The sequence below is a fragment of the Rattus norvegicus genome, chromosome 2, assembly GCF_021556685.1.
Source record: "Rattus norvegicus strain SHRSP/BbbUtx chromosome 2, alternate assembly SHRSP_T2T, whole genome shotgun sequence".
NCBI lineage: Eukaryota > Metazoa > Chordata > Mammalia > Rodentia > Muridae > Rattus > Rattus norvegicus.
In genome coordinates, this window is record NC_141535.1 from 16604284 (window position 1) to 16618049 (window position 13766).

Below are 13766 nucleotides of genomic sequence, written 5' to 3' on the forward strand. Positions count from 1 at the left end.
TGCTGTTAAGTCAATGAGGTCACTATTGTCCCCATTCAGGGACCTTAGGCTTATCTTACTCTGTTTTTTCTTCTCTTCAGAAGCAGGCGTCTTTCCTCTACTAGTCCTTGTCTCAGTTCCTTCTAGTTTAGGTGTGTGAGATAGTTGTAATGGTGTTGAGGATATTTGAGGAAACTGCTATCAATACAGTTGGATATCACTTTGCTGGCCTATGACTTGATAAGGGCACCTATAAGAGGGTGAATGTCTTAGTTCTTTTCCTGTTGCTGTGATAAAATATGCTGACAAATGCAACTTAGGAGAAAGAGTTTACTCCAGCTCACAGACCGAGGGTGCAGTCCCTTATGGGTCACAGGTGACTGAAGCAACTGGCCACATCACATATAGAATCAGAAGCAATGAATGGATCCTATCTATTAAGATTCTCTTCTCCAATTACACAGTTCATGATCCTATCCAGGGAATGGTGACTCACACAGTTGGCAGGTCTTACCCACTGTTTAAGCCACGAGGCTTTTGGTCATTTCAAAACAAACATTGGTGGACTTGGATGAGGTAGAAGAAATCTGGCAGCAAGAGATTGTTCTCCTTGTCAATGAATGAAAGGATGAATGTCCCCACAGGCATACCTGGGGCACCTTATCTAATTCCAGATTGTTTTACATTGACAGTCAACACTATCACAGTTAGGTAACAAAGAACAGAGCAACAACATGGGCAATATCACATGATAAATAAGGTTTCTCATTTATCTTGTGATCTCCAGAGGCTATCCTGGGATATCAGGTGATCTCTGAATTTAATCATAAAATACCACAATGCCAGGGTAAAAGGTTAAAGGTCAAAGGCAATGGACTGACAAAACCAAAGAAATCTATTTCAGACTTTTATTATCAAGGAACTATCTGATAGAGAACCACGTGACAGGCAGAAAATCATCTGATGTTAGTCAGAGGATTATCTTGTAGGCAGAGAACCATCTGATGCTAGGAAGAAGAGTGTCTGGTAGGCAGAGGATTGTCTTAAATGCTGTTGTTTAAGCCATGAGGCTTGTGGTCATTTCAAAACAAATGTTGGTAGGTCTGGATGAGGTGGAATAAATTTGGTAGCAAGAGCTTATTTTCTTCTGAGTCAGGGCATCTCAACAAGGACCTTTTCAGGCCTCCTCCCTGGCTTTTTTTGGGAAGCAGCCCCTCTCCCGAAAGTCATAATTTAAGAGGAGGTCCCATGTGTGAGGAATCCTAGGTAGATTTTATCTGGTAACTTTGTTCCAGTTTCTATGCTTGTGCTCTAAAGAAGAGATTTTTTTTTAACTTTTTTTCTCAATGCTTGTTGTTCAGAATGTTATCTTCCTCCCAATCCTGAAAAACTATAATTTTCAAATATTTCCTGGAGAATAATAGAAAATGTTTATATCCGATTCTTCTAATGCAGCAAGAGGAGGAAAATGAGCCCAAAACATTTCATGTTTCTATATGAAAACAAGTAAAATTTCCAGCCTGGCTATACTATCACACCCTAGCATTCTTGAAAACCCAAAAATTACTGCTGGAATTATTGAGTTGAAACGTCAAGCCCCTGGTGATACAGACTCTGAACCTATAATAAATAAGATTCTTTACTGTGACTACAGCTCTGATAGTTTCCCTCTGTAATTTCTTGCCTGGCAAAAACCTAGCCATAGCCAAGTTTTATATCACCAAAATGCACAATAGGAATCACTGAAAGTTAGAAGTGAGCATTTTGTGAGAGCTGGAGAAAAGCCTTATCTAACCAATGGCACAGTTTTCAAATAAAACTCCCTTCTGAGTTAGCAGCATCTATGACTAATTTAGGGTTATTTTGAATAAATGTGGCAGAGTTATCACAACTACATTAACCTACTTTGTTTTAATGGAAGTGGCACCTTATGCATGTTAAATAGAATTTAAATGACAAGGGATAAAAATACAATTCTATTCAATTAAGGTGGCAGACTCTACTCATTTATTAATGGAGGAGGAGGAGGAGGAGGAAGAGGAGGAGAAGGAGAAGAAGAAGGAGAATGAGGAGAAGGAGAAGGAGAAGGAGAAGGAGAAGGAGAAGGAGAAGGAGAAGAAGAAGAAGAAGAAGAAGAAGAAGAAGAAGAAGAAGAAGAAGAAGAAGAAGAAGAAGAAGAAGAAGAAGAAGAAGAAGTCGAAGTCATAGTAGTCATCAACAAAAAAAGCCTACTGGTAGTGTGTTTGGCTTTGAAAATGCTCAGGACATGGAAAATAGTCTAATAGCAATAATAATTGATAAGCAATGCTTATTCAGAATCTTTACAGGAAAAATTCTCTATTTTTCCCCTTTTCCGCATTGATATACATCTTATGGAAATAAATAAATAAGTCCCATTTCATCTTCTAGACTGAGGCCTATAGTGTTAACTCCTGAGAGCCCTCATTGTAACCTCAAGAGAATTCTGTCAACAGCGCACATACATCAAAATGATGCCAATTTGAAACTTTATTATTAGAAGCCATAGCTATGGAATTATCTTTGTCAGAGCTGAGAGAGCCACCACCCTTCCCAGCAGTCTCTTTTGCATCTCTGAACTTCTGTGTCATTGCATTTCTGGGGCTTTGAGTAATGGTGTGACAATTGCCTGGCTCTCCCTCCTCTCTTCAATTTTGCCTCTAAGGGTCGGGATGACCTACAGTGTGACAAAATAAGCTAGTCATTCTGTTAAGCCAGGTGTCCTTTGAGAAGCTAAGAAAAGGAATAACCGTGTCATGAAGTTATTAGTGTACTATCTATTATAAGCCATAAATGACAGCTCTGAGTGAGGCTATCCGGCTTGGGGGTCTGCTAGTTTTTGCTGGCGTCACTCCATAGGAGGCAGGAACACATACATAATCAAATATCTCTGTTTGCTAGGTGAGAAAGAATCTGTGGGCCTGGAAATTAGAGCATCAATTAATAACAGAAACAGGTATATGTTTTGTGATGTAGGAGGCTGGTTCTTTCCTCAGGATCATCTCTGCCAGGCTATTTAAAACTAAAAATGTGGTAAGTTGATGAAAAGGTTTGTGGATGTTGGCAAGCACAACTGTAGCCATTACGCACCGCCAAGTCCTTCTTCCCACATTTCCTGGTACGTGAAAGACCATTAGTAGTAAAAGCAGTCATTTCCAACAGGAAGCAGATGAACCTGCCTGGGTGGCAGTTCATTGACACTATCAAAAGGCCACAGTTTCTATGTGCCCCCTTTAATCACAGCCGAGTTACCACGTATTAGATGGACATTAGTTGCTGTATGTACCCTGAGGTTCTGTGTCGAGTGGACGTCTGACCCATTTTGTGACTGTTTGCTGTTCTCTGCATACCATCCAGGCAAGATAGCCCCTGTCTTCTGTCTCTTTTATCTCCAGCTCAGACCTGGTCCCTAACTCAGGGTGATTTCTTGTGTTCTTTGGTGTCTGTGGCACAGGTTCAGTGGCATTAAGGGATCCGATTTGAGGTGTGTTGAGGTGGGTGCTGGAAGGAAAACACTAGGTCTGGCTTTCCTGCTGCTGGCTCTTCAAAAATAGGTCATAGGGCATCTGAATCTTGGCACATTCTTGCCTAAACCAGCATACTTTTATTTTTGCTTTTTACTATGTCTGTACGTCTTAGAAAAACTTATAATTTCATAAATACTGTTTTAAAAAACAAATTGATTATGATTAATACAATTTGGGGTAATTTCTTTAAAATATTTTTTTCTGTCCAGTTACTGAGGTTACTGTCAGTCAGGATAGATTTGGCTGCAGTAACAAATACCCGCTCCCCATCCACTTCCTCCACCCCTCCTCAGCTCCATGGCCCAACCAGGATTTATTTTGCACTCACAAAAAACTGGGTTTCATGGGTTGGCAAGGTCCTGTTTTTCAGTTGTCCAAGTTCCAGACCATTGAAGCGCCATTATACAATAGACTTCTGAATTACTCAGGTCAAGAGAGACATGGAGTGTGCCACAGATTACCAAGCTTCTGCCAGGAGAGACATGAATCACTTGGTGATTGCATTTAGTTGGACAAAATAATCCTCACTCATGTCTGATTTGTAAGCTAGAATACATGTGAATGATTCTAATGGGCCAAGAGGTGGCCTTTGTTTTTTTTTTTTTTTCTTCTGCCAAGTCATATGGTAGTGCTGTTATTTTCATGGAAACTTCCTATAAAATCCACTTTCTCCTCACAAATGCTTTCTATACACAAATTCAGCTTTTCTAGTCAGTGATGTCGCTTCCTTTGAAATCATTCACAGTACAGCCTTCTCCACACTTCCTTTTCTTGTAAAAATACTTTATTTTTACTTACTGTGCATGGGTGCTTTGCAAGGCTGAATGCCTGATGAGCACATGCATGCAGGAGGCTGGAAGAGGCCGCCTGATCTCTTGGAATTAAAATGTGCTGTGAGCTGCCATGTTGGTGCTGGGAACAGAACCTGAATCCTCTGGAAAAGCAGCCAGTGAGTGCTCTTGATCACTGAGCCCTATGCTGATCCCCACACCTCCCTGTCATTAACATAAGCATAGAGGACAAGGATGGAGAGAAGGCCACACCCATCAATCATTCTCAGTTATCTTTCTGGCTGTGGAAATTCCACATCATTCTTCCTAACAGTTTCAGCTACTCTCTCACTTTATTGGCCATGTGCTGTTCTAAACTCCGTAATACTTTATTTTTCTTACTCAGTGAATTTGTCTGATCACTTCTGTGTCATGACTCCACAGATCCTTATCTTCTGGGTACCACCCCCCCCATTTCTGGACATACTGGCATCTCACTGTCTATACGTGTTATCTCTGATGCTGAGTGTCCCATTCCTCCACAGTTTTCCCCAGGTCAGTTATTCTTCATTCCTTACTTACATCTCCCTTGTCCTTTACTTTTGTAACATCCTTGCTTTCTTTGTCTGTAAACTTCCTTCTCATCTCACCTCAACCAATCCAGCTTCCCATGGCTACCTGATTCAGGTGGGCCTCTTCTCACTCCCTAACATTTCCCAGTGACCTTGAACTTCCTTGGTGGGGCTGAGCCTCATTGTTAAGAAAAGCTGTACTGACTGAACCTTAGTGGAGCTATCAGTTCTGCTCAACACATTTTACTTCGCTCCTGCTGACTCACTGCTCATCCCACACAGCAGTTTCTCCAAACATTTTTAACTCTCTTTAAGATTCAAGTTCTGTTCCAGATATGGCCCCAAAAAACCTTTACAGTTTCATCTCTCCCAAGGCTCTTTGCCTCATACATTCCAAACTCTGTGGTTGTGCCTCTTTTGATACATGCCAATGAAAATGCCACCTAATGTCTTTCTTAAAGAGAGCTTGGTTTGCTGTAAACACCAATACAATTCTTTCATTACTTTTTATTGGAGTTAGCAAATATTTCCTTATATTTGTTTCACATAGTCTCTGACTGGCTGTAAATTTACACGTCTCAGACTTGCTATACAGCTGACTTTAGCCTTGACTTTTTCATCCTCCTCCCTCTCTCTACCTCCTAAGATTATAGGTATATACCAAAGTGCTTGACTTCCTCCTTCTCTTTAAAAGATAGGTTTTCACTGTACAGTTCAAGCTGGCCTTGAACTCATGGTCCTCTGGACTCATCTTCTGAGTGCTAAGGGTTTGCATCCCTTTTGCTTTTGTGTTTTGTAAATTTTATTAAATATAGCAAGATCACATTAAATAACAGCTAGCTTCTTAAGGAAATTGATTTTAGTATTTCTATGCTCAGCCATATAGTATCAGGGAACGGTAATAATTTACAATTTAAATATTGAACAATTCTGTTGAGGATCACAATGTTACCATGAAAACTGAAGGTTGATGAAGAAATTCAATTAGTGCAAATGTGTCCATAAACTTTTTGTTGAGGGTTAAATAACTGTCAGGATTAAAAGAGTAAGGTGAAGAACTTGGAGGAGGTAGGAAGTCTGCAGCTGGGAACTGAGACAGCCCAGCTAACCAGAGAAGACAAATAGGGCCCCAGAAAACAGCAAAGCTGGCCTAGGCAGGTTCCAGACAGTATAAACACCTTCCTTGAAGAGCCTCCAGAAGGCACCACTGCCTTTTCTTTTACTAAACTCCTCGTTTTTTAAGTAATCACAACTTCATATCTATTGCATCTAATACTTCTCATTATAACTGATTGCACTGTGGGTAGACATGAATTCTCAGAAAACCTCGATTCCTAACCCACCACAGTACTAGCAAGAGGGAGGAGAAATGATAGTGCAGATCCTACAGGGAGGCTTTTCTGTTGCCAGTGGGCTCAGCTAATTTTCATGCAACTTGGGATGCTTGCCTACCTGTGCTTGAATGTGAATTCTTCTCCATCTGGGGCACAGCAGCTCATACTGCTGCTTTGGTTGGCATTGGATGGAATTAAGGAGGAAGGATCTCACCATAACATTTTGGCCCATTGTAAGCATCTTCCCTAAAATATTTTAGGGAATATTGTATGTATGTATTATTTTCTTTTTTCTTTAAAACACACACACACACACACACACACACACACACACACACACACACACACACACACACACCTCTCTGTTTGAGCTGCTGTAATAAAATACCAAAGACTAGTGCTCTGTATTCTACAAACAATATAAATTTATTTCTCATAATTGTGGGGACTGAAAATCTAACACCACAATGTTTATAGTTTGGTGTTTGGTGTTTTGTTTGGTGTATGTTTCTTGGTTCATAGATGGAAACCTTAAATATGTCCTTACATGGATCAATACAGTCATTCATGATGGTTGCAGCATTATAACAATTAATTCCTAATAATGTCACCATGGAGATTAGAATTTCAAAATATTAACTGAGGGAGACAAGTATTTAGATTGTTAATATCTATCTATCTATCTATCTATCTATCTATCTATCTATCTATCTATCTATCTACCTACCCATATATCTATTTATCTCTAGTGGCTACCTACTGATTTCTATCTACAATCATTTATTTCAACAGCATTAACTGATTAGCCTTATTAAATTAACCACAGTGAAACTGAGCCAAAGAGTTAGTTTGTTCTAGTCAGGGTGGTGTTAGCTTTAATCTCAACAATTAGGATGTGGAGTAAGGGGTGTCAAGCATTTTGAGTGCACATGGGCTGCATGTCAAATTGTGATCCGCTTTGACTACAGAGTAAGAAATTGTCACAGCAAAAATAAAATAAAATAAAATAATGATGCTTTATTTAACTGAGTGTGTTTCCTGAATTCACTGTTGGTTAGACTTTTATTTTTGTGACAAGGAAATTAACATCCTGAACAGTTGTAACTGTACAAAGGGAAAAAATATATGTAACTTTAATTTTTTCAAAGCCTACTTTTAATGGTGGTTCTTAAATGTGTTAACCTCTTTGGTAGCCCACCACTCATCAGATGCAGTGGAAAAGAAAGGATGGAGGGGAGTGGACCTATTTAGAAAGGTTATTTGGAGCAACTCCCATCCATGTAGTCTGGAAATTGGCAGTTCAGATCACAGGTTAGCAGCATGATATACTAGCAAATGCTTCATGGATACACTAGCAGTCTAGTTTGCTAGAGTCAGGATATCACACATGAATCAGCAGTAGTTGCACTACCAAGCAGAGACAGCCAGGCCTTAGCCTCAGCACAAATCAGCAGGAGGGACCAGCAGGAACCCCAGGAGAAGTTCTCAGCTTTGCCTCTCTCAGTAAAGTGAAGATCAGCAAAGACTTGAGACCAATAAGCATTGCACAGCTAGCTCTATAAGCAAGTTCTTGCCTTACTTCGTGTCTTGCCTCAGTCCTTGTGTCTGTATTAGCTGATATCACTCTACTAACCAAACCCAGTTCACAGAAACAACAAAAATATATCAGCATACCACCAGAAGTTTTTTGGTGCATTTCTCTCTATGGAGTCCTGACAAATAGGGCTCAACTACACAATATAAGGCAGACCAATACATGCTTAATGTTAGCAAAGAATCCTTTATCACATGTCCTTTCATGTGTTTGCTTTAGCAGAACATCCTTTCTCTTCTGTCTGCTAAATGTTCCTTCATGAGTCTGCCTTAGCCTTTCACCTGTGTTTACTTTAGGAAAACACTTCTTCACATGTTTGTCCTAGCAAAACAACATCCAACACAACTGACTTTCCAAAGAACTTTTAAGTTTCCATTTCATATGTATGCTCATACTGTGTGCAACAAATTAATAATGTGTCACCTTCCAAAATTGACTCTACATTCATCAATAATTCCTCCACCTCCCTTCATCTGACCTTGGTAACAACCATTCTATTTTCTAGTGCAGCTCATATATATCTTGCAAATAGAACAGTTGTCTCTTGTGACTCGTTATTTTACTTAGTATAATACCTTCAAGGCTCTCATCCATGTTGTAACATATGGTGTGCTTTCCATTTCATTTAAGCATATTATAGTCTAACACTACATTTGCTTACTGATTCTCTTTCAATAGACTGAGATTTTTTTAAAAAGAATTATTTTATTTATTTAGTTCCCCTCCCAGTCTCCCTTGAAGAGTTCTCCCCATTCTCTTTCTCTTTTGCCTCTGAACAGGTACCCTCCCTTCTACCCCCAGGTATCTCCTTACCCTGGGGCATCAAGTCTCTGCAGGATTAGGTGCATCATCTCCCACTGAGGCCAGACAAGGCAACCCTCTGCTATATATGTGCTGGGGGGTTCTCTTTGGTTGGTGGCTCAGTCTCTTGGAGCTCCCAGGGTCCAGGTTAGTTGACACTGTTAGTCTTCCTGTGGGGTTGTCATGTCCTTGAGTGCATTCAATCCTTCTTTAACTCTTCCATGGGAATCTCCAACCTTTGTCCAATATCTGTGGGTATCTGTCTTTGTCCAATGTCTGTCAGCTTCTGGGTAGAGACTTTCAGAGGGCTGCTATGTTAGGCTGCTGTCTGCAAGTACAACATAGCATGGAAGGCAGAGGAAGAGAGGGACCTGGGTAGGAGAGGGGAGAGGGGAAAGGAGGACAGGATCAGGTATTGAGGGAGACAGGAGAGACCCCAGAGGATGGGAGAATAAATGGAAATATGCAGCTTTCAGGGATTGGGGTTTGGGGTGAGGGGAACCTCCAGAAAGTCCCAGAGACTTGGGATGGAGGAGACTCCAAGACTAAATGTGGGTGACCTTAGCAAAAATCTTGAACAGTGGGGATATAGAACCTAAAGATACCATCTCTGGTAGTGAGACAGTACTCCCAGTGGATAGATGGAGACACCAACCCATTTACAAAACGTTTGACTCCAAATTGCTCCTGTCTAAAGGAAATGCAGGGATATAAATGGAACAGAGACTAAAGGAGCAAAATGGCAGACATTGAGATTTTATTTTCTTGGCTACCATGAATATGGCTATATAGACTCTTCATAAATTTTATGCTGTTTTTTTTTTTTTTGATACCTGGACTCCCTATGAAGTTCAGGCTGTCCTCATAATTCTCTAACCGTACCTTTGGGAGTGTTGGCATCTATGTATTCACAATCACATTCTGCTCAAGATTCTGTTTTTAATTAGTTTTAAAAAATATTTATTTAATTTTAATTACATGGATATGTAACATTATGTAGACATGTGCACACACAGGCAGACACTCCTAGTGGCTGAAGGAGACTATCAGATCCCCTAAAACCAGAGTTAGAGGTGGTTGTAAGCCATCAGATATAGTAGCTGGGGAATTGAACCTGAGTTCATATAAGAGCAGTACATGCCCTTAAGTGTTGAGGTATCATTCCAACCTCTCCACCTTTTAATTAAATGGGATGTATATGCAGAGGTGGCATTGCTAGATTATATGATAGTTTGGTTTTTTTTTAATTTTATACTGAATTTTTAATTAATTATTTTATTTATTTACATTCCAAATGTTCCTCTCCTTCCTGGTTCCCCCTCCATGAGTTTTTCAGCCATCTTCCTTCCCCTTTGCTTCTGAGACTGTGCTCCCTCAATAAATTACCTGCTACCACCCCACTGTACTAGCATTCTCTTTCTCTAGGACATTAAATTTCTACAGGATTAAACACATCATTTCCTGCTGAGGTCAGACAAGGCAGTCCTTGTTTACACTTGCAGTGGGAGCCACGAACCAGCCCATGTATACTCTTTGGTTGATTACTTAGACTCTGGGAGCTCTGAGGAGTCTACATTAGTTGATACTGTTGTTCCTCCTATGGGGTAGCGATCTCCATCAGCTCCTTCACTCCTTCCCCTAACTCTTCCATAGGGGTCCCTGACCTCAGTCCCATGGTTGACTGTTAAGTATCTACATCTGTCTCAGTCACCTGCTGGTAGAGCCTCTCAAAGGACAGTCATGCTAGGCTCCTGTCTGCCAGCATAACCTAGCATCAGTAATAGTATTGGGGTTTGGTGCCTGTGTAAGGGATCGATACCAAGTTGGGCCAGTCTCTGGGTGGCCTTTCCTTCCATCTCTGCTCCATTTTTGTCCCTGAATTTCCTTAGACAGGACAATTCTGGGTCAAAAATTTTGAAGATGGCTGGGTGTCCCCATGCCTCAAATAGGGTCCATGTGTATCTTCTGGATGTGGTCTCCTTAGGTTCTATCTCTCCACTGTAGGGAATTTTGGCTAAGGCCATTCCCCATTGTGTCCTGGGAGTCTTTCACATCCCTGGTGTCTGGACTTTCTACAGTTTTTCCCTTGTCCCCCACCCTATACTGCTGCATATTTCTATTCATTCTCCTGTTTTTCTGGGCTTATCTTTTGTCTCCCTCCATACCTGATCCTGCCTCTTCCCTTTTCCTTTTTCCCCTCTCCCACCCAGGTACCCCCTTCCACTGCCCCCCCACTGCCTCCCATGATTATTTTGTTACCCCTTCTAAGTGAGATTGAAATTTCCACACTTGAGTCATCCTTCTTGTTAAGCTTCATATGGTCTGTGACTTATATCATGGGTCTTCTGAATTTTTTGGCTAATATTCACTTATCAATGTGTATATATCATATATGTCCTTTTGGGTCACACAGGATGCTATTTTCTAGTTCCATCCATTTGACTTCAAAATTCATGATGTCTTCATTTTTAATAGCTGAGTAGTATTCCATTGTGTAAACGAACCACATTATCTGTATTCATTCTTCAATTTGGGGACATCTGGGTTGTTTGCAGCTTCTGATTATTACAAATAAAGCTGCTATGTTCATAATGGAGTATGTGTCCTTATGGTATGGTGGAATATCTTTTGAGTATATGTCAAGGAATTGTATAGCTGGGTCTTCAGGTACAGCTATTTCTAACTTTCTGATGAAACACCAGACTGATTTCCAGAGTGGTTGTACCAGTTTGCAATCCCACAAGCAATGGAGGGGTGTTCCTCTTTCTCCACACCTTCTCCAGCATGTACTAACACTTGGGCTTTTGATCTTAGCCATTCATATTGGTGTAGGGTGAAATCTCAGGGTTGTTTTGATTTTCATTTCCCTGATGACTAAGGATGTTGAACATTTCTTTAGCTGCTTCTCAGCCATTTGAGATTCCTCAGTTGAGATTTCTCTATTTAGCTCTGTTTCCCATTTTAAAATTGTGTCTAAACATTTTTATAAGACTTTGCTATCCATATTCCCAGTCTTTCAATTTCAGTAGGGCTGGTCTCACCACATACATACTTATGTCTGTACATACATACATATATATATACATCCATATACCAGTACAGGACATACACTTTACAAATCAAAATATTCTATTACTTTCACTCTGTACATGTCTGTATAGATTTACTTGCGATCACTGAGGAAGAAGTGTCTACTTTCTTTTGTGGTTGCTAATTTGGTAAATAGTAGGCCTATTCCTTCTGCTGATTGTTCTTGTTACCATGTAGGGATAATCCATCAGAAAACAGCCCAGACAGGAGAATCCAGTGCTGAGACAGCAATCAAGAGCAGACATAATTAAAAAGAGTTACTGTATTCATTTTCAGTTTTATAAACCAGCAAATTTACTTTTTTCTTTACTTTAGTTAACTTCGGCTCCTTATGTATTCCCCTCTTAGTCTAGATTTTATCAAATGATATTTTGGCTATTTCAAATTTTTCTTTATCTAATTTCTCTTATAAACCTATTGCCCCTTATATATTTTGGATCATTTTAGCCTACTTGCATCATAAAAATGTATCAGAGTATCTCATGAAAATCAAGAAGGCAAATGTATGTATGAGCCTATTTCAAGTAGCAATAACTAGTATGAAGAAGAGAAACACAGAGCACAGACTTGGAGAGTGACATGGGCTGGAGGCTACTTCATATAAGTTGGCAAAGAAAGTTGCTCTGAGAATGCTTTGAAAGGCTATGCTAAGTCCTAGTTGGTCATGTGTAGGGGACAGTGTGGCATGGTTCCTGCCCCTGGAACAGAGACAGTAGTGTTTGGACCTCCTTGTTAACAGTTGTTATGGCTTAAGGCTTGTATGTATAGTAATGTACATATTTTCAGTGCCTTCTTTGAGAAATGTCCTTTCTGTCAGAGTAAATGATAATCAGAGACAGCATGAGTCCAGGAGGAAAGGATTTGTCTAATGTCTCAGCAAAAATGGTAAACACTGTGACCTTTAGGATAGCCCTTAAGGTTATGGGAAAGAACAGGAAAACCTGAGTACAAAAAAATATGTAATCTCAACTATGCAAAATATAAGGGTGCAATATGTAAAAGATTGGGCTTTTGATCTACAAAAGATGAGCTTTGCAAAGAATGTTTTAGAATAGCAAGAAAAGGCTGCTCAGGTAAAGAGAGAGAACCTGCTCTGCAAAATGTCAGAGAACGAGACAGAATGGCCACTGTGCAGGAACAGACTTGGAGGTGACCAGCAGGGCTTGCAGAGTGAAGCAAATCGGCACAACAAAGAGAAGCGAAAAGCAGACCATGCAGTCAATCATCTGCTAGAGTAGATATAGAGATGTCTCCACATCAACCTGACATTGTCTAGGTCTGAGCTTTCTATTTCCTGCCATCTATCAACTTCTTTACTCCCTCTCTCTTGAAGAGATGCAACCACTGTCTACACAGATACTCAAAACTGGACTCTTGGCATCATCCTTAACCTCACCTTTTTCTTGATGCCTTAATATGATGAGTAACTGATTCTGATCAAGTTTTTCCTTAAATATAGTATGAACTTCCCTTAAGTATAGCAGAAATTTCCCCTCTATCTTCTTCAGCACTGTCTTAGTTTAAGCTTATATTTGTTTTCTTGGCAGTGTAACAAACTTTCTTCCTTCTACTCTGTCCACTTGTAGTTTATCCTTCCCAGCACTGTGAAATCCCAAAAGTACGAATTTAATTTTGTTATTTGGTTACATAAGATCCTTTAAGTAACTCCCACTGACTGTTTTCTAAGTATCTAAGCATAAATAAAGATTTTGTGGTACATCTACACAATGGAATATTACTCAGCTATCAAAAACAATGACTTCATGAAATTCATAGGCAAATGGATTGAACTGGAAAATATTATCCTGCATGAGGTAACCCAATCACAGAAAAACACACATGGTATGCACTCACTGATAAGTGGATATTAGCCTAAAAGCTTGAATTACCCAAGATACAACCGACAGACCACATGAAGCTCAAGAAGGATGACCGAAATGTGATGCTTCACTCCTTCTTAAAAGGGGGAAGAAAAACATTCATAGGAGGGGATATGGAGGCAAAGTTTGGAGCAGAGACTGAAGGAACGACCATTCAGAGCCTGTCCCACATTGGTACACAGCCCATATATACATAGCCAC